The 22560-nt window shown below is 37.0% G+C and overlaps 1 protein-coding gene across 5 annotated transcripts in view; it reads left to right on the top strand.

Moving 5' to 3' along the window:
• The window catches only part of CADPS2 (calcium dependent secretion activator 2), a 700135-nt gene that overhangs the window by 90268 nt on the left and 587307 nt on the right, over positions 1-22560 (top strand). The window lies entirely within an intron of this gene.

The following is a 22560-nucleotide window of genomic DNA, read 5'->3' as shown; positions in this document are numbered from 1 at the left end:
CATATCTATGGTGAGGATCACATTATGCCCAAACTTCCTTCCTTCCTTTACCACAAATTCTAAGATGAAATTGCTTCCTCCCCCTAAAGTTCATATAATTCTACTCCAGGTACTTGTTTGTCCTTCTTGAGAATCAAATCTAGAATAGAAAGTACCCCTTTTTGTTATTTTTCTTTCTCGAAGGTTGAAATTATCACGAAAGCAAGAAATTATTAGATCCTCTACTTTTCTCTACTTTTAGCAGAGTAGCAGATTTCTAGTACATTTCTGAATAATTGGAGCCCCTGTTACTGTTACATCATATTGCTAATATTGTGATCTTTCCCCCTGAACTCTTTTATCTATTTCCAGTTTCTTTCCAGGTGGTCTTTGCCTCTTTAAGAAGCTTGTCACTTTGATTATTACCTATCTTTCTCTCATCTTAAAATCTTTCCTTGTATACTGGCTTCTTCCTTTTCACCTAAAAACATGACCAATTTTCCCTCATCCTTAATAATCCTTTACTTGACCTTCAGTCTCCTCAAGCCTATTGCCCTATATTTCTTTTCTCTTTCACAAACTTTTAGAAAAGGTATATCTATACATGTATGCCTCCCTTCCTCACCTCCCACTCACTCCTCAACCCCTTGAAATGTCTCCCATTCCATACCATTAAAACAAAACTGTTCTCTGAGGCTAAAAACTATTTCTTAATTGTTAAATCCCATGTGTGTTTTCTCAGTAATCTCTCTACTTGACATCTACTCAGCTTTTGAAATCATTAGCCACCTTCTTCTCTTACACATTCTGTCTCCTTGGCTTTTGAGATACTTTTCTCGAAAATCTAGAGGAATGGAGCCTAGATGGTGGAGGGAAAGCAGTGACTGTCTTGAGCTCTCTCCCAAAGCCCTCCAAATACCTAAAAAAAATGACTCTAAACAAATTGTAAAGCAGCAGAACCCACAAAAAGACAGAGTGAAACAAATTTCCAGCCAAAGACAGCCTGGATGATTGATCAGAAAGGTATATTGCACCGGGGAGAGGAGCTCAGTTTGGTGTGGGTGTGCAGGCTGCAGTGACCCTGGAGCAGGCCTCAGAGGGCTGAATCGCAGGCAGCTGTGGCGGTTTCCAGACTTCTCAACCCATGAACGTCAAAGACAGCGTGGAAGGTCAGTGGGAAAAGTCTGTGGTGAGAGAGGAGCTAGGTCTCAGCCGAACTCTCGAGCACAGGCCTGCGCCAAGGCTTTTTCCTGAGCTTCCAGCCCACAGACTGAGGGGGAATCGAGTGGCTGATCAGAGAGGGATTGCAGACATCTCTTTGCCAGTGCTGAGGCAGGAATCTCTTGCTTTGCCTGTGCTTGGATCTGGGTCACAGTTCTGAGGGGCGGTCCTGGGGCTAGGAGGAGCGCTGGCATGGTGGAGATTGTTGTGGCTGTGGACAGGAAACACCTCGCCCCTTATCATAGCACCTTGGAAGAACTGAAAATTTACAGGTCCCTAGAAGTACCTCTGAAAACAACTGTACAAACCCCCGAAGCTTGGGACAGTACACTCTTCACATTGGAAGCAGACTTTTACCTTAACAGAGTTTATAAGTCGAGTAATTGGCTGGGATCATGAGTAAGCAGCGCAAAAAGAGTCAGACTATATTATCTTACTTTGGTGACAAAGAAGATCAAAACATACAATCAGAAGAAGACAACAAAGTCAAAACTCCTACATCCAAAGCCTCCAATAAGAATATGAATCAGTTCCAGGCCTTGGAAGAGCTCAAAAGGGATTTTGAGAAGCAAATAAGAGAAGTAGAAGAAAAACTGAGAGTTTTGCAAGAAAAATCATGAAAAACAAGTCAACAGCTTGCTAAAGGAGACCCCAAAAAATACTGAAGAAAATAACACCTTAAAAATAGCCTAACTCAAATGGCAAAAGAGGTCTAAAAAGCCAATGAGGAGAAGAATGCCCTAAAAAGCCAAATTGGCCAAATGGAAAAGGAAGTCCAAAAGCTTACTGAAGAAAATACTTCCTTAAAAAGTAGAATGGAGAAATTGGAAGCTAGTGACTTTATGAGAAATCAAGACACTGTAAAACAAATCCAAAAGAGATACGATTCTCTATTGGTTTTCCTACGTGCCTTAATATTATTTAAAATCCCTTTGCTGGATCATTTTTCCCACCTGCTAATTGTGGGTTTCATTCAATGTTTGGTCCTGGATGTTTTTCTGTTTTCTCCCTTAGTAACCTCATCACATTCTGGAGATTTAATGATTATCTCTGGGCAGATAACTCCCACATTTATATAACAAGATTAGAGCTCTTATTTCACATTACAGCAGTCCTCTGAACACCTTCCCATAAACATCTCGAACTCAGCATCATACACGGCATTCATTATGTTCCTCTCACCTTCTTTCTCAAATACAATTCCTCTTTATCTCCTTTTAATGTGCATACAGAGCCCAGGTGCTGTCTACTACATGAGACCTTTACTTATCCACTCAGGTTTTAATAAGGCTCTTTCCTTCTTAAAATTGTTTAGTATAACTTTGTATAAACTTTTTAATTTGGTTATTATGTATATGTGTTGCATTCTCTCCTCCCTTAATAGATGGTATGCTTTTTGAGGGCATATATTTAAAATTTTTTTGCCTGTTTCCCTAGACTTTAATCTAGTTTTTTGTGCATAATTTTTGAACCCTGCTCTTATGAAACACAGACATTTTGCTTTTTTATTTCTCCTTGCTCTTCATGGAGCAAGACTGATATAGCTTGGGCAATATGGAAGATGCTACAGTTTACTATCTTTGCCTCTACAAATGACATTAATTAGATGTTTTTGTCAGGAAAACACATACCTGCTTTGTTCTCACATTATAATGTTTAATCTAGAAACTAAAATAGCTTTATTAGAATAAAGCTTAATTGTATTTTTTTTAAAAAACCTCGTCAATCTGTTAATGGTAGCTTTAATTTACTGGATATCCTTACTATGAAGACAAGGAATGTTTGTACAGATTATAGATATATATTCTGACATTTTAAGAACTGACTCCTTTCTGATGATATAAAAATAGAAAATGTGTTACTATTGCTTTATCTAATAGGACCTGGTTCCCTAGAGGACTTAACCTATGAAAAAGATGCATTGACTCCCTGCTCTGCCCCCCTCCCCTGCTTTTTCTGGATCCTATACCAGCTTCCTACTAAGGAAAGAGACCATCTAAAATGCCTATCAATAAGCCCTTGTCCTTGAACCCAGGCTGTGTCTGTTGCTCGAAGAAGACTGAAGACTGAGTTTAAGAGATGGGTGTTATTGGGGCACAGCTCTTCTTGAGTATGCTTGCAAAAGGACAGTAGGGGAAAAGATAGTATAAATGAGATCAAGAGGTATAAATCCAGGCATATAAAGAAGCAGCAAAGGAGAAGATTTAAAATTAAGAATGGAAAAATCCACCAAGAAGACTTGATTAAAGAAGAGAGAGAAGGAGAGCGATGTGAATTTGTTTTTGTTTTCAATCAATACCCTGTGGTTTTCTCATTATGGAGGAACCTCTGGTGTTAAAACTCCTTCATGTTATTGGAGGGTTTGAATGTTGATCTTGGGTGATCTTTATCTTGGAGGTGCCTTTTCTGAGCTTTTTCTGAGCTTTCTCATTTTCTTTGATCATAGGTTAGCTTTTTCAGAGCAGTAGGGCTTGTGATATTGTGTTGGTATCTTAGTCACGCTCATGCATTTTCCTGAGTATAAGGAAAGAATAGACTGTTCTGAAATATATAATGCAGTGTTCCTCAATAATTTGGGGAGCCTTAAGATAACAGTATCATGTATGGCACATGGTATATGATCTTTTTATTGTAGTTTGGAGCTATTTAAAATGGAATATTTTCTAGACTATATTTATCTAACCTCAGTACCACAGTAATTGATTTCCTCCTCTGTGTACTGAAGAGCGTGTTTTAGCAACGCATTTTGCATGATGAAAAGCCATGTTTCAATTGGCAAACATTTAGTCTGCTTTTATTTTGCTGTTCCTTCCTTTTTCGGTATTCAATGGAAGAAAGCAAAATGTGATGTGGGATGCATTTTTATAGACCAATTTAGCCATTTAACTTGGTTCCTTTAAAAAAGGCATCAAATATTGAAACAAAATGTATTTCCTTTACCAGTGATGATTTTGAAAGAAATAAAAATATTAAATGCATATTAATTAAAGTGGTTCTCAGTGACTATGTAAACTACACAATTGAAATAAAGAAATAATTTGGCTATTTATATGATTTAGTCATTCCTAGTGATTGATAATTTCTGGTGCTTAAAAGTTAATGTATGAATATGTGTTTGAAATAATAAGAGATTATGGTTCATAATTAGATTGAGTTCATTTCTTGACTATAAAGCTGACTTTATAATTGAAAAACTTCCAAGATAGCTTGTTTTTTATAAAAATCCTCAACTTTTTCATCTTGTCTTGCTGTGCTAAGAATAATTAAACAGCAATGAAGTAAAGATGTTGATTTTTTTTTAAATCAGTAAATCATAAAATAGTTCTTAATGGTGTCCTTACTTATCTGCCCCCGTAGTATGCTTATATGTTGTTGCTATTAATCTGGCAACTTTCATTAATTGAGAGCACAACCTAAAATTGTGTGTCTCAAAGGCTGTTTGGCCAGGCTCTACTTTAATCATGAACACAATCTGTTTCGTGGAGAACCCAAGAAACAGATTGTGTTCATGAGGGAGAGAAGGAAAATGACATAAGAAATATTAGATTTTGGAAGAAAAATTAAGTGACTGCAGAAATAAGTTTAATGAACTCCAGAAGCTTGAATTATCATTATTCATTTCACTTTATTAAAGAAAAAAATTTAAAATACTCAGTATTTTCACCAGCTTTTTACCTTTGGCAACATAAAACTTACTCAGAGGACAACAGTATTTCCTGACTAATCTTTTAAGTATTTAGGCTAATTTTCAAGTTAAATTAAAGATTTTTGTTTATTTCCATTTCTTTGGGAGAGGTGTTACTGTTTATGATCTAGTCACTTTTTGTACTGTAATAATAGTACAAATTTATATTGTGCATTATGGTAGCAAAATAGCTCAAAAATCTTATTTTATTGCATCTTCACTACAATTCTGTAATATAAAAATTGTGGTTATGATTATTTCCATTAATCATATGAGGAACCTGGGGCTTATTGAGATTAGGCAACTTGGCTGAGCTTACATAGTAAGTAAACAGCAGAGTTAGGACCAATACCCAAGTCTTCTAAGTACCATGTTCTTCCTACCACTCCACACTTCCAGGAGAAATTGATTTTTTATAATCCTTTTTTTCTTGCAATATAATCACTATTCTGCTTGCTTATACAAAGTAAATTTAAATAATTCTAAAGATCACCTAAGCAATTATACAGTGTGTTTATCAATAATATATTTACATCTTAAGGATAGAAAAATAGCTTTAAATGTTCTCATCAATAGCCTAGTGGATCCATGATATCATTGATCTGAGTATTTCTTCTAGTAGTACAGATCCCAACCCACCCATAATTTTCCATGCTTTAATTTTTTTTTGTTTGTTTTTTTAGGGAAGTCATGGGTTCGGGGGATATATGGACCCTTACAGGTGGAACTCCTGGTATGGAAACTACCTTCCAATACAACTTGCTGATTTTACAGTATATGTGTCTTAGAGAGTTGCCTTGACTGCTGAGTGCTTAAATGACTTGCCAGTGGTAATGTAAATAGTATTCATTAGGGGTAGAGCTTGATCCTAATCATTTTTGATCCCAAAGATAATCCTTTAGCTTCTCTGAATACTTCTTGTATATGTCTTTCTATAAATTCATTATTAAAAATCTATCCGATGTGCTGGAGGCCTTCCTCTAGAGTGTGTTTCGATTGACTTTTTAAAAAAAAATTCTGAACCTAACAAACAACAAATAAAATGAGCGTTTTCATATACAAAGCAGAATTGAAAGAGAAGACTGTACATGAAAGTATGAATTTCTATGTGTATAGCTTGCTGTGCTTTTTTAAAATTAATTTATTTTGATTTATCAATAATCACTTCCATATGCTTTTGAGTTTAAAATTTTTCTCCCCCTTCCTCCCCACCACCCTCCCCAAGAAGGCACACAATCTGATATAAACTATACATTTACATTCATATTAAACATATTTTCACATTATTGATGCTGTAAGTAGAAATTAAATCCAATAGGAGGAACCATCAGAGGAAGAGGAAACAAAACTCAACAGAAGAGAAAAAAAATAGCAATTAGGCTTCCATAGTTCTTTCTTTGGGCATGGATAGCATTTTCCATCACAAGGCCTCTGGAGATGTCTTAGATCCTTGTATTGCCAGGAAGGGTTAAGTTTATCAATATTAGTCATCACACAACGTGGCTGTTATTGTGTACAACGTTCTCTTGGTTCTGCTCACCTCACTCAGCATCAGACCATACAAGTCTTTCCAAGTTTTTCTGAAGTCAGCCTGTTCATCATTTCTTATAGCACAATAGTATTCCATCACATTCATATACCGTAAATTGCTCAGCCATTCCCCAGTTGATGGACATCCTCTCAATTTCCAGTTCTTTTCCACCACAAAAGGAGCTACTATAAATATTTTTGTACATGTAGGTCCTTTTCTCATTTGCGTGATCTCTTTGGGATATAGCAAATGCTATTGCTAGGTCAAAGGGTATGCACATTTTTATAGCCCTTTGGGCATAGTTCCAAATTGCTCTCCAAAATGGTTGGATCATTTCACAACTCTACCAACAATGCATTAGTGTTCCAGTTTTCCCACATCTTCTCCAGCATTTATCATTTTCCTGTTTTGTCATGTTGGCCATTCTGATAGGTCTGATGTGGTACCTTAGAATTGTTTTGATTTGTATTTCTCTAATCAATAGTGATTTAGAGCATTTTTTCATATGACTATAGATGGCTTTAATTTCTTCATCTGAGAACTGTCTGTTCATATCCTTTGACCACTTATCAATTGGGGAATGGTTGTATTCTTAGAAATTTGACTTAATTCTCTATATATTTTAGAAATGAGGCCCTTATCAGAGAGACTGGTTGTAAAAATTCTTTCCCAATTTTCTGCCTTCCTTCTAATCTTAGTTGCATTGGCTTTGTGTAAAAACTTTTCAATTTAATGTAATCAAAATTATCTATTTTGCTTTTCGTAATGTTCTCTATCTCCTGTTTGGTCATGAATTCTTCTGTTCTCCATAGATCTGACAGGTAAACTATTCCTTGCTGTCTCAGTTTGCTTATAGTATCAGCCTTTATATCTAAATCATGTACCCATTTTGACTTTATTTTAGTATATGGTGTGAGATTTTGATCTATGCCTCGTTTCTGCCATACTCTTTTCCAATTTTCCCAGCAATTTTTTTCAAAGAGTGGGTTCTTATCCTAGAAGCTGGGGTCTTTGGGTTTATCAAATAATAGATTACTATAGTCATTGACTACTGTGTCTTGCATACTTAACCTATTCCACTGATCCACCACTCTATTTCTTAGCCAGTACCACGCAGTTTTGATGATTGCTGCTTAATAATACAATTTAAGATCTAGAATGGCTAGGCCACCTTTCCCTGCATTTCTTTTCATTAGTTCTCTTGATATTCTGGACCTTTTGTTCTTCCAAATGAATCTTCTTGTTATTTTTTCTAACTCTATAAAATAATTTGTTGGTAGTTTGATTGGTATGGCACTGAATAAGTAAATTAGCTTAGGTAGAAGACTGTCATTTTTATTATATTAGCTTGGCCTACCCATGAGCAACTGATGTTTTTCAAATTATTAAATCTGATGTTATTTGTGTGAAAAGTGTTTTGTAATTGTGTGCATAGAGTTCCTGGGTTTGTTTCGGGAGGTAGACTTCTAAATATTTTATAATGTCTACAGTAAGTTGAAATGGAATTTCTCTTTCTTTCTCTTGCTGTTGGACTTTGTTGGTAATATATAGAAATGTCGATGGGTTTATTTTATAGCTTGCCACTTTGCTAAAGTTGTTTATTATTTCAAGTAGTTTTTTACTTGATTCTCTGGGATTCTCTAAGTATAACATCATGTCATCTGCAAAGAGTGATAGCTTTATTTCTTCTTTGCCTATTCTAATGCCTTCAATGTCTTTTTCTTCTCTTACTGCTAAAGCTAACGTTTCCAGTACGATGTTGAATAACAGTGGGGATATTGGACGTCCTTGTTTAACCCCCGATCTTATTGGAAATGCTTCTAGCTTGTCCCCATTACATATTATGCTAGCTGAAGGTTTTAGATAGATGCTATTTATTATTTTAAGGAATACTCCATTTATACCTATGCTCTCTAGTGTTTTTAATAGGAATGGGTGTTGTATTTTGTCAAAGCTTTTTCTGCATCTATTGAGATGATCATGTGGTTTCTCTTAGTTTTGGTGTTGATATGATGGGTTATGCTGATAGTTTTCCTTATATTGAACCAGCCCTGCACTCCTGATATAAATCCTACCTGATCATAGTGTATTATTCATGTGATAAGTTGCTGTAATCTATTTGCTAATATTTTGTTTAAAATTTTTGCATCTATATTCCTTAGAGAAATTGGTCTATAATTTTCTTTCTCTGTTTTGACTCTTCCTGGTTTAAGTATCAGCACCATATTTGTATCATAAAAATAATTTGGTAAGATTCCTTCTTTACCTGTTTTACCAAATAGTTTATATAGTATTGGAATTAATTGTCCTTTAAATGTTTGATAGAATTCACATGTAAATCCATCTGGCCCTGGAGAGTTTTTCCTAGGGAGTTCATCAATGACTTGTTCAATTTCTTTTTCTGAGATGGGGTTATTTAAGTATGTTACTTCCTCTTCTGTTAATCTGGGAAATTTATATTTTTGTAAATATACATCCATTTCACTAAGATTGTCAAATTTGTTGGCATATAGTTGGGCAAAATAATTCCTAATTGTTGTTTTAATTTCCTCTTCCTTGGTGGTAGTTTCACCCTTTTCATTCTTGATACTAGTAATTTGGTTTTCTTCTTTCTTTTTTTTAATTAGATTAACCAAAGGTTTATCTATTTTATTGTTTTTTTTTTCATAAAACCAGCTCTTAGTTTTATTTATTAGTTCAATAGTTTTCTTAATTTCAATTTTATTAATTTTTCCTTTGGTTTTCAATATTACTAATTTGGTGTTGAACTAAGGATTTTTAATTTGTTCTTTTTCTAGTTTTTTTAGGTGTATGCCTAATTCATTGATCTCCTCTTTTTCTATTTTATTTATGTAAGCATTTAGAGATATAAAACTTCCCCTAAGAACTGCTTTTGCTGCATCCCATAAGTTTTGGTGTGTTGTCTCATTATTGTCATTCTCTTGAATGAAATTATTGATTGTTTCTATGATTTGTTCTTTGACCCAATCATTTTTTAGGATTAGATTATTTAGTTTCCAATTATTTTTTAGTCTGTCTTTCCATGGCCCTGTATTACATATAATTTTTATTGCATCATGATCTGAAAAGTATGCATTTAATATTTCTGCCTTTCTGCATTGGATTGTGAGGTTTTTATGCCCTAGTACATGGTCAGTTTTTGTGTATGTGCCATGTACTGCCAAGAAAAAAGTATATTCCTTTCTATCCCCATTCAGTTTTCTCCACAGGTCTATCATACCTAACTTTTCTAATGTTCTATTCACCTTCTTCTTTCTTGTTTATTTTGTGGTTAGATTTATCTAGTTCAGAGAAGGGGAGGTTGAGGTCCCCCACTAGTATAGTTTTGCTGTCTATTTCTTCCTATAACTCCCTGAACTTCTCCTCTAAGAATCTGGATGCTATACCACTTGGTGCATATATGTTTAGTAATGATATTACTTCATTGTCTATGGTGCCTTTTAGCAGGATGTAGTTTCCTTCCTTATCTCTTTTGATAAGATCTGTTTTTGCTTTTGCTTTGTCTGAGATCAGGATTGCTGCCCCTGTTTTTTTTTTTTACTTCAGCTGAAGCATAATATATTTTGCTCCAGCCTTTTACCTTTACCCTATATGTGTAACTCTTTTTCAAATGTGTTTCCTGTAAACAACATATTGTAGGATTATGGTTTTTAATCCAATCTACTATATGCTTCTGTTTTATGGGAGAGTTCATCCCATTCACATTCACAGTTATGATTACTATCTGTGTCTTTTTCTCCATCCTTTTCCCCCCCTGTTTATGCTTTTCTTTCTCCTTTCTCTTTTCCCACCCTCACTAGTGTTTTGCTTTAGACCAGCACCTGCTTGGGTCCTACCTCCCTTCTATTATCCCTTTCCCTTTTCTTCCCCTTTACCCTTACTGCTTCTTCCCTCCCTTCTATCCCCCCTCCCTTTTCTTTCCCCTTTCCCCTCTTACTACCTATAGTGCAAGTTAGATGTCCATACCTGATTGTTATTCCCTTCTTGAGCCAAATCTGATGAGAGTAAGGTTCAAACAATGTTCATCCCCCCCCCTTCTTTACCTCTGCTCTAATAGGTTTTTGTGTCTTTTCCTGTAATGTAATTTACCCTTGTCTGCCTCCTCCTTTCTCAGTACATTTTCTTAGCTCAGACTAATCCACTTACTTGGATCCATTTAACCCACTTGATTAAGTTTTTTTTTTATCATTACATCAAAGTCAACTTATATCCACTCCTTTAACATGGTATAATAAAAATACAGTTCTTAAGAGTTTTAAGTGTCATCTTCCCTTGTAAGGATGTAAACATTTTGCCCTTATTAACAACATATTGTATCTTTCTGTCCCATGTACCTTTTTATGTCTCTCTTGAATCTTGTACTTGAAGATCAGATTTTTTATTGAGCTCTGGTCTTTTTATCAGGAACGTTTGGAAGTCCCCTATTTCATTGAATATCGATCTCCTTCCCTGAAAAATCAAGCTCATTTTCTCTGGGTAGTTAATCCTTGGCTGCATTCCAAGCTCCTTTGCCTTACGGAATATCATGTTCCACGTCCTATGGTCTTTTAATGTAGAGGCTGCAAGGTCCTATGTAATCCTGACTGTGGTTTCATGATATTTAAATTGTTTCTTTCTGGCTGCTTACAGTAATTTCTCTTTAATCTGGTAATTTTGGAATTTAGCTATTATATTCCTTGGCGTTTTCAATTTGGGATCTCTTTCAGGCTGGTAGCGGTGGATTCTTTCTATAGTTATTTTACCTTTAGGTTCTAGGACTTCAGGGCAGTTTTCCTTTATGATTTCCTGAAGGGTATTGTCCAGGCTCTTTTTTTTGTCATGACTTTCAGGTAGGCCTATAATTTTTAAATTGTCTCTCCTGGATCGATTTTCCAGGTCAGCTGTTTTACCCATGAGGTATTTTATGTTTTCATCTATTTTTTCATTTTTTTTTGTTTCTGTTTGACTGATTCTTGCTCTCTCATAGAGTCATTAGTTTCCATTTGTTCAATTCTAATTTTTAACATGTCGTTTTTTTCTGTTAGATTTTGTACTTTCTTCTCCAATTGGTTGATTGTATTTTTAAGGGATTTATTTTCTTCATTGTAATTTTTTTTTCTAGTTGGCCAATTATGTGTTTTACGGACTTGTTTTCTTCAGTGTCCTTTTTTTCCAATTGCCCAGTTGTACTTATAAAGGACTCCTCTACCTCTCTCATTTGACTTTTAAAATCCTTCTTGAGTCCTTCTAAGAAGGCTTTTTGGGGTTCAGACCAGTTCGTACTCCCTTTTGGTGTTGCAGATGTGGGTTTGTTGACAGTGTTGTCCTCTTCAGAATTTCTGTCTTGCTCTTCACTCTTCTCATAATATGAATCTATCGTACATTTCTTTTTACTCATGGTGTTTCTTTATTCCCTGGTCTTTAAAGAGATTAGGCTCTCCTGCTGGGGAGCAGAGGGCACTGATCCAAGCTTCTTGTGTTGGGAGCCTAGGTAGGTCTTGGTCACTGGCTTTGTGTGCTGGGGCCTCTTATGTTGGCAATTGGAGGCTGTAGGGTTCTGGCAGCCCACCTGGTGTTGGGCTGGAATCAGCAAGGCTGGGACTTTCAGGTAAATCTAGGTTGCCTGCTTTTCCTTTCCTTTAGCTTTGTTTAGCTCCTTTTAGATAAGTGCTGCCAGGTGTTTATCTGCCTGGGGCCCCTTGCAGTGCTGCCTCCCTTATTTCTGTTGAGGCACTGGGAGACTTCTTTGCTGTAGAATGCGGAGGCACCAGAGTCTCCTCGTGGTGTGCTAAAGTGGGTGTTTCCACTAGCTGGCTGAGAGACTCCTATTCCGTACTGCTCCCCTTCCCCCAGGGTAAGAGGGACCTTTCCCATTAATCCCTCAAGCTACCTGGGCTACTGCACTGCTGCAACCGTCTTTCTTCTGGTTCAGCTGTTCCAGGGCTTTTTCTGGGGTGATATTTTCTGGGTTTTCAGAGGTTGATAGGGGAGGGTGAGAGCGCCTACCTTTTTACTCTGCCATCTTGGTTCCCGGAAGCGGAAGTCCCTTGCTGTGCTTTAAATAAATTTAAGTGTAATTTTCAAATCTGTCTTGTTTGTTTTTCCTTCTAGTCTTCTTTCTTTTCTCTTCTGAGCATTTTATAAATGTGCTTCAATAAGCCATCTTTTTTCTTTCTTTCCTTTCCTTTTTTCCTTTTTCTTCCATCCTTTGCTTCCTTCTTTCTTTTCACCTCTTCTATCCAATTGAAAAGAACAGAAGACATTTGTAACAAAGCTTATATGATGTTTAACTAGAGAATATTTATATTTATTCAGTCATTCAAAGTCTATGTTCCCCTATGCCCAAAGATCTATAGAACTATGCATACTCTTTGACCTAGCAATACCACTACTAGGTACGTATCCCAAAAGAGATAAAAAAAAATGATAAAGATCTATATGTACAAAAATATTTATAGCAGCTCTTTTCTGGGGGCAAAGAATTAGAAACTGAGGGGGATGCCCATCAATTGGGGAATGGCTGAACAAGTTGTGGTATGTGATTATGATAGAATACTATTGTACTATAAGAAATGATGATGAAGAGGGTGGGGGTTTTGGGGTGCTTCTAGATGCACAGAGGCACCCCAAAATCGTGGGAAAAGCCCAGATTGCGGCGCAGATCTGCCTGAATGAATTCAACTCAGATCTTCTTCCAGCCAGAGAAAAAGTGTATTAAAAATACAGCATATAGGCCAGATTCCAAAGGAACCCAAACATCAGTGATCTAAATGGGGGTTAAGGTGGTCAGGTGATGTTTGTAAGGATAAACGGCGTGAGGCAGTCTACAAAGCTTAGCGTCTGAGTCGGGGCTGGGGTGGATAGGCCATGTGACGCCCGTGAGGACAGGCAGGCATGAGGGGTCTCAGCTTCTAAGCTTGAGAACAGCTCAGCATCAGAATGGGGGAAAGGTGAGTCTTAAGTACAGACTGATTGGGGGGGGGGGTTCTTAGGAGTGGCCAAGCTGCTTGGAGTGATGGGAGGAGGGGTCTAAGGAGTGGCCAAGCAGTTTGGGGTGAGGGGAAGAGGGGTCTAGGGAGATCTGGATAGGGGTGGCCAGCAAACTGGGGCAAACGGAACACCTGGGTCCCGGTACAACTTAATGGTGCCTAGGTAGGATTAAGGGTAAGAAATGGCCAAAGGTCACAGGAAGGTGAAACAATGGGAAAGCCCAGTTGATGGGGGAGGTGAGCCCTTTGGAAAAAGGGTCCAGGTGACAATTTCCTTTGGAAGGTCTGAGTGATTTGAACAGACAATGAGAATAGATAATGAAGGGAGCTGGAAGGGGAACTTTGCTTTCAAAGGGCTTTTAAGGGGAAATAAGGCAGTTTCCAAAACTTTAAGGGTTTCCTGGGACCAGTAAACAAAACTGAAGCCAGGTTCTTTTTAGGGCTGGGGGAGGAAAGATGTCAAAGAGGGATAAGTGAGTCTAAAAGTTTTAAGATTTTTCTGGGAATTGTAGGTAAACCTCTTCAATGAGTGAGATGCTCTCAGAAAAACCTGGAAAGACTTGCATGGGCTGATGCAAAATGAAATCTACTGTGTACACGTTAACAGCAATATTGTCAGATGATCAGCTGTGAGTGACTTAGCTATTCTCAGCAGTATAATGAACCAAGGCAACTCTGAAGGACTTATGATGAAAAATGCTATCCATCCCCTGAGAAAGAACTGATTGTAGCATACTTTTAAAAAATTTTTTAAAAATTTTTCTTTAGTTCTTTTTTTCTGTTTTTGTTCACACCATGACTATTATAGATATGTTTTGCATGACTGCACAATATATAACCTTTATTAAATTGATTGCCTTCTCAGTTGGGGGGAGGGAAAGGGAGGAAGGGAGAGAATTTGGAACTCAAAGTTTTAAAAACAAATGTTAAAAATGGTTTTTACATGTAACTGGGGAAAAATAAAAGACTAAATAGATTAAAAAGAGAATTAAAAGTTTATGTTCCCTCTTCTAATTGTCACTCTATGCTTATCTACTTGCTTATCCTTGAGATTTGCCCTGTATGATAACTCTCCCAAATGTTTATTTTATGTTATGCAACTTCAAGAAAAGTTTTTATATGAATACTTGAGCTTACAATATAAACTCAATGGTGAATGCTTTTGTAAAGCAAATGATTATTTTACGGAATGAATTATTAGCCCTTTAAAAGATGGTTCCTGTGTGTAAAGTCTGAGAGACTCATAAATTGGGCATCTCTATCATATTTTAAATTCTCAAATCTACTGTGATCAGCATTGCACATATCCATTCAGTTTTTATGTTTCTTCTTTAATTGAGATTCCTAGTCTTCTGTGAAGGACCTTAGGTTCCTTGTGTAAATGCTATCTTCCTGAAGATACCTGAGTCAGAGATTGAAATTTGTTGCCCTAAAGGACTTGGATGCTATAATGATTTGTCCTTAGATTATCAGTTTGCTTCTTGAAGTTTGTGTTCCAGAAATCTTTGAAAATGATGTTCATGATATCTCACTCATCCCTGAACCTCGTAGAGTTCATTATAAACCTTTATATTAATCTGAGTTCTACCCTAAACCCAAGCCCCATGTTTCCTGGATCAGTAATGCATATTCCATTGTCTACTTTGCCTGCTCCTCAGACTTGTATACTCAGGTCACCATCTCATTGTGAAGAAGCTAGAAGAGTGTTTTTCATGCTAATTCATCCCCCTCCAATGTTATGCCCCCAAGGAACCCCCAGAGGGAAGAGGTAAGGGGCCCAGATAATACCACTGCAATTGGTGCTACAAAGCCCCATTCCACTACAGGCTTGTCTCCTGTAACAGAGCGTCAAAGGAGGCAGGAGTTTTACCTTTTCTTCTTAGGCACCAGCAGTGGGGTGAACCCAGCTGCAAACAGAGCTGAGATACAAGGAAAACTGGCAAAGCACACTCCCTAGATTTTTTTGTTTTTTGTTTTTCTCAAAATGCTTCATGAATACTACTGCAGCCTTCAGTTTGCCCATATGTTATTCCTCATTCTTGGTATATGGCCATCCTTTTCTGATCATACATTTTCTAGACATCTGTTACATCACGTCTTGTGCACAGCCATTGGAACTACCATTTGTCTTCATTGCCCTTTGGAACACCCACAATTTTTATTTTTTTCCTAAGACTTTTGTATTCCACTATTAGTAGTCCTGTAACATCGTACTTATAATATTTTCTGGCATTCATAGCAACCCATCACAGCAAAAGTTATCACAATTTATTTTAAGTGAGACTTTTCCAAAATTATAAGATTGCTTTCTAGTTCACAGGATATTGCAATGTTATTGTTTATCCTATTTCCCTGTCCAGTCACTCTCGTTACCTCACTCCACCTTCTTGCTTCCTAAACACTTTTTTGGTTAATCCCTGGTTGACAGCCAGGTAGCTCACTTAACAAAATGAGTTACAAATATAGTGAGAGCTGTCCCCTACATGTAGCATGGGTATGTGTTGGGTGACTTGAAGGGAGACAGAATAGACATTTCTAGCCTCTGCTTCTTCCTAACCATCCCCCTCGCAAGAAAAATATTATTTCCTTCCAAGAAGTGAGGCAGGAGGTTGGGGCCAGAAACTTAACAGGATATCAGTTTAGAATCGTTTCTATCTATCTGCTCCCTTAAATAGTATTTGTCTTGGGGATATGATTTTTAGGCTCAAGCTAAACTTCTTATTACTGTTCATTATTGGAGGAAGCAAGACCCCAAGCTTTACGTCCAAGGCTTGACTTCCTACCAAATAACCAGTTCCATAATGAATACACATAGGAAATGGCCAAGAAACCCATTTATCCAAGTCCATATCAAAATAGAAACCAGAGAAAGTATACATCTGAGAATACACACACACACACACACACACACACACACACACACAAACACGCATGTAACTAAGTGAGAGATTTCACCCAAGGGGAAGTTCCCCAAAGTCTCTAGTATAGAAAGCTGGGGATAGGGACATGATGGAGATAGCCAGCTCCTCCCATGTTGCCTTCCTCCTAGGGTATTTTACTCCACCAGTGTGAAATGTTGGCATCTTCCATCCTTTCTCTTGAAGCTGGAAGCCTTCAGAAGCACTTGAAATGACTGCAGAGCCCAAAGAACCTGAAGAGGCTTGAGGAGATTGAAGAACTCAAAGAAACTGTAGCTTCCATCTTGTCTACATTTCTGTACATTTTCAAGAAGTTAAAAATCTTAAGGTTATGTTAATCAATAATGCATATTTAGATTATAATAATGTAAAGGAAAGCAACTTTGAAAATAATAAATATTCTGGTTAATTCATTGACCAATCAGGTATCTAGAAGACTAATGTTGAAGCATGTTTTCTACCTCTTGGAAGAGAGATAATATATTAGAGGTATAGAATAAAACATACATTTTCCCATGTGGCCCTATTTGAATATTTTTTGATGGTGAGAGGGCTATATTTCTTTATTGTAAGAGAAGGCATTTTTCCTGGAGTTGAGATTTGTGGTGAGGGTGAAGAGTAAGTGGGTAATAATAGTAATTGTCAAAAAAGTGTCAATGAAATTAAAAAAAAATACACAGAAGAAAGTCAGTTTAGAAAGAGACAAAGACTAGGAGAAAGTGTTGGTACTGTCATGTTAAATTTAATATATATTTTAGAGAACAAACTGCAGGTGGTATATACATACATACATACATATATGTGTGTGTGAGTATATACACATATATATATGTATGTGTATATGTATATGTCTTTTCCTGTTCTTTGTATAAGGGATTATTCTTATTTGTTGTTCCAGTTCATAATGTGAAAACTTTTGAAAGAATACATTTAAAAATATGCCTAATTAAGCCTGGCCTTCCTAACTTGTTTATTGAAAATATGATTTAAATATATTGCATTTAAGTCTTACATCATTCAGGAAATGTATGGTTAGAAGAGATGGTGGGCTGGTCATATAGTGAGAGTAAGGGATGGCATGATGGACAGTCTGAACAATCGCTCCAATAGTATTTGTGAAAAATAAAGAGACCTAAAGAAAGATCTCTAATGTGTTGAGATTATATCCTATAGAAAGAATTTATTGGGAGGACACTCAACAATAATCTCACAGGATGATGAGTGCATCGGTTGTTATCTGCACTGTTAGAGGAAGTAACTACATTCATGATGTTATGAGTACATTGAAGTATTGGGATTTAAGTCAAATCCTTCTAACCCCTGGATTAGAATTTGTGTCCAAGTCTGATCTTTTTCATTTTTTGAAAATAGCTACCAACTGGCCAAAGAGAGTTTAAGTGATAATGAGAAATCTATCCATTGTTCTATACATTTCACTTCCTGCAGGAGGGGCCCATGAATTAGAAGTCATATACTTTTGTCAATTTCAAAGATATGGTGGGAATGTAAATCAAAACATGGAAGGTCAGAAAGAGGCAGTGGCACTTGGAAATGTAGGCAGCAAATATAGAACATTAAATTTAAGATTTTAGCTGTGAAAGAAAAGTCAGAAATGGGATAGTAATTGAAAGAAGTAACAGTATCAAGTTAAGGAAAGACGAGAGAAATTGAAGATTCTCATCATTCCCTTTTCTCTCAAGTCTCTATAAAAAAGATTCCATAACCTATGTCTCATAACTTTATGGTCAGAAAACTCAGTTGTCAAATCTCAATCCTTCCTGCTTCCATTTGAGATCAGTATCTTTTATGTTCTCTTTGGAAAAAGAGAACAGCTTCTTATACTCATTGAACATTCTTTCTTACACTTGAATGTTATAAAGCCCTATTCAAGACTGCTCTGATTTCTTTAACAATATTTTTAGCAAAAGGAAGATAACAAATGGGAAAAGTAAAATTTTTATTTAAAAAGCCACCACCATCCTTCCCATAATTAATCAAACACCAAGCATTTATTAAGCACCTATGGTGTGGCAGACATGTTAAGTGCTTTCTGGGTATACAAATACTAAAAATAAAACAGTCCCTACTCTCAAGAACTTATATTCTATTAGGAGACAGCATCTACGTGTAAAAATGTAGTCCTTCTCTGTGCCTACTTTCCCTACTGCCTATTTGCATTGGTGGGCCAGTTCCCTAGAGGGCAATTATTATTTATTATTAAAATAATAACAAAATAATAATAACTTGCCTTTATAAACATCTTCAAGGTTTGCAGAGTACTTTAAATATCTCACTTGATGCAACAACCCTGTGAGATAAGTGTTATTGTTCTCCTCATTTTATGGATAAAAATACTGAGGCTGAGAGCTTAAGTACTGTGCCCAGAGTCACATAACTGGTAAGTCCTCATAGCAAGATTCAGACCTGAGTTTCTGACTTCAAATTGAATGTATGCCACCTAACCTCCTCTCTTTTACTACTTTTCTTCTCAGCATTCTAGGGTGGGTAACCTTAAGGGTTTAGAATTCTAGTACTGTCACTCACATCCTATGTGTTTTCAATTGATTGTCAGATTTAATTCATTCTTAGGGTATTTATTAAGCAGAAACCTCCTGCAAAATGTACAAGATATTCTCACTTTGTTTACATAAGGTCCCCAGGGAAAGTGGGCTTAAACTGAGACACCAAGTGGCCAGGGGATGAACTCACAACTACTAGTTACTGAAAGTCCTTTTCTCGTTTTGAGAAGTCTCCATGAAATTGTCTTTAAGTGTACCTCTCTAAAGGTTGGTATAGAGCCTTGAAAGTACCTTTCTTCCATGTGTCTATCCTCTGTTGCAGCATACCTTTCAGCTCCCAGTGCAGATGCTGCCATCAAGTCACTGTTGCTTTGTTAGACACTGCTGCCATCTCCCTATTGCTGGTGGCACTGGTGATGGTTCTGATGGTTCTCCCAAACTTCCAAGGGTTCCTGAGTTTGAGAAACTATTTACTCCCCACAAGCTGTTTTCTCTAGTGGCCTGACTTCAAGTTCTACTAGATTGGCCTGCTTCTGGAATATGTAATTTCAAGTGAGTTTGCATTGAAATGTGAGAGTGTGTGTGTGTGTGTGTGTGTGTGTGTGTGTGTGTGTGTGTTAGACAATCACAAGGTATGCTATATCAGAGGGATTCTCTCAGGTAGAAATAAAGACAGAGTGCATATTAGGCATGGGATATATCTTGTGCAAATCCATTAAGAACAGTGATAGAATACAATGTAAGAGGAATATAGAGAGAAAGATCAGCTTGACTGGATCATAGAGTTGGGAAGGACAGTGAGGGTAGAAAGGTAAGATAGGGTTAGGATTTGAAGGTCTTTAAAAGCCAAAGAGGGATTTATATTTCATTCTAGAGACAATAGGGAATGACTGGAATTGATTAGGTAGAGGAATGACATCTTAAGATACGTTTGTTTAGGGGCAGCTAGGTGGCGCAGTGGATAAAGCACCGGCCCTGGCGTCATGAAGACCTGAGTTGAAATCCGGCCTCCAACCAAACACTTGACACTTACTAGCTGTGTGACCTTGGGCAAATCACTTCACCCCAATTGCCTATAAAAAAGATATGTGTTTTTACATCTAAATAGTATCTAAATGGACTTTTAGAATAAAAAAAATCATGGTTCATAAAATCCCTGCCGGTTTTTTAAACTCAAATACATTTTTATATTTCTATGAAAAAAATCTGTTTTCAACACTTAAAATAGTGTTAACACATTGTCCCAGAAAAAAAAGTGTATAATTCTTTATTATTTTAAAGCTGAAAAATTTAGTGGGAGAATATTTGCTCTGTGTTTGTGTGTGTGTGTGTGTGTGTGTGTGTGTGTGTGTGTGTGTGTGTACATGCGCGTGCAGTCTTTTTACTTGAAGGGTACTTTAGAATTTTTGTTTTTGTAAGAAAAATTCTAGTGGTGTGAATCTTAGCAAATTTATTCTTTCCGTTAAAAAAATAGAATCTGTTAGGAAGATTAATACATACGATATCTTCTGCAATGAGAATGGCCATTATTTGAAAACATTTGATACTTTATACCCTTTCTGGTCATATTTGAAAGCAGAATATATTTTCCATTAGGTTCCTGGAAGATGTCATGATGTCAACAAAAGACTATTCAAATTTATTTTTCTTTCTGGCTATTTTTAATTTTTGCAAGCTGCTATTAAGCATAAGAAATCTTGATTCTTCTGGGGGCGGAGCCAAGATGGCAGATGGAAAGCAGTGACTTCCTTGAGCTCTTCCCCCAGACCCCTCCAAATACCTATAAAAAATGGCTCTAAACAAATTCTAAAGCAGCAGAACCCACAGAAAGACAGAGTGAAACAAATTTCCAGCCAAAGATAGCCTGGATGGTTGATCAGAAAGGTATATCACTCTGGGCTGGGAGAGGAGTGCAGTTTGGTGTGGGCGCGCAGGCTGCAGTGAACCTGGAGCAGGCCTCAGAGGACTGAATTGCTGGTAGCTGTGGCGGTTTCCAGACTTCTCAACCCAGGAACGCCAAAGACAACTTAGAAGGTCAGTGGGAAAAGTCCAGCTGCCCCTGGGGCTGTGGCTGTTTCCTGAACTTCCAGCCCACAGACTGAGGGGGAATCAAGTGGCTAATCAGAGGGGGATTACAGGATTCTCTTTGCCAGTGCTGAAGCAGGAATCTCTTGCTTTACCAGTGCTTGGATCTGGGTCATAGTTCTGAGGGGCGGTCCTGGGGCTAGGAGGAGTGCTAGTGCGGTGAAGCTTGTTGTGGTGGTGGAGAGAAAATGCCTCCCCCCACCTTGGAAGAACTGAAAATTTTCAGGTCCCTAGAAGTATCTCTGAAAACAGCTGTATAAACCCCCGAAGCTTTGAACAGTACATTCTCCACATTGGAAGCAGACTTTTACCTTAACAAAGAGTTTAAAACTCAAGTAATTGGCCGGGATCATGAGTAAGCAGCGCAAAAAGAGTCGAACTATAGTATCTTACTTTGACGACAAAGAAGATCAAAACATACAACCAGAAGACAACAAAGCCAAAGCTCCTACATCCAAAGCCTCCAAGAAGAATATGAATCAGTCCCAGGCCTTGGAAGAGCTCAAAAGGGATTTTGAGAAGCAAGTAAGAGAAGTAGAGGAAAAACTGAGAGTTTTGCAAGAAAATCATGAAAAACAAGTCAACACCTTGCTAAAGGAGACCCCAAAAAATACTGAAGAAAATAACACTTTAAAAAATAGCCTAACCCAAATGGCAAAAGAGGTCCAAAAAGCCAATGAGGAGAAGAATGCCCTAAAAAGCCAAATTGGCCAAATAGAAAAGGAAATCCAAAAGCTTACTGAAGAAAATACTTCCTTAAAAATTAGAGTAGAGCAATTGGAAGCTAGTGACTTTATGAGAAATCAAGACACTGTAAAACAAATCCAAAAGAATGAAAAATTAGAAAACAATGTGAAATATCTCATTGGAAAAACAACTGACCTGGAAAATAAATCCAGGAGAGAGAATTTTAAAATTATTGGAGTATCTGAAAGCCATGATCAAAAAAAGAGCCTCAATATTATCTTTCAAGAAATTATCCAGGAAAACTGCCCTGATATTTTAGAACCAGAGGGCAAAATAGAAATGGAAAGAATCCACTGATCTCCTCCTGAAAGAGATCCCCAAAGGAAAACTCTTGGAATATTGTAGCCAAATTCCAGAGTTCCCAGGTCAAGGAGAAAATATTACAAGCAGCCAGAAAGAAATAATTCAAGTATTGTGGAAACACAATCAGGGTAACACAAGATTTAGCTGCTTCTACATTAAGGGACCACAGGGCATGGAATATAATATTCCGGAGGGCAAAGGACATAGGATTACAACCAAGAATCACCTACCCAGCAAAACTGAGTATAATCCTGCAGGGGAAAAAAATGGTCATTCAGTGAAATAGAGGACTTTCAAGCATTCTTGATGAAAAGACCAGAGCTGAATAGAAAATTTGATTTTCAAATATAAGACTCAAGTGGAACATGAAGAGGTAAACAGGAAAGAGAAAATCATAAGAGACTTATTATGGTTGAACTGTCCTTCATGGAAAGATGATATTTGTAATTCATGAGACTTTTGTCAGTATTAGGGTAGTTGGAGGGGAAAAAAATTATAGGCACGTATATATAGATATAGATAGACAGAGGGCACAGGGTGAGTTGAAAGTGAAGGGGTCATATCTGGAGAATAAAATTAGGAG

This window comes from Vombatus ursinus, unplaced genomic scaffold (genome assembly GCF_900497805.2).
Source record: "Vombatus ursinus unplaced genomic scaffold, bare-nosed wombat genome assembly UNPS02010788.1, whole genome shotgun sequence".
Classification (NCBI taxonomy): domain Eukaryota; kingdom Metazoa; phylum Chordata; class Mammalia; order Diprotodontia; family Vombatidae; genus Vombatus; species Vombatus ursinus.
Note: the sequence above shows the minus strand (reverse complement) of the source record. Positions and strands in the feature narration are given on the sequence as shown.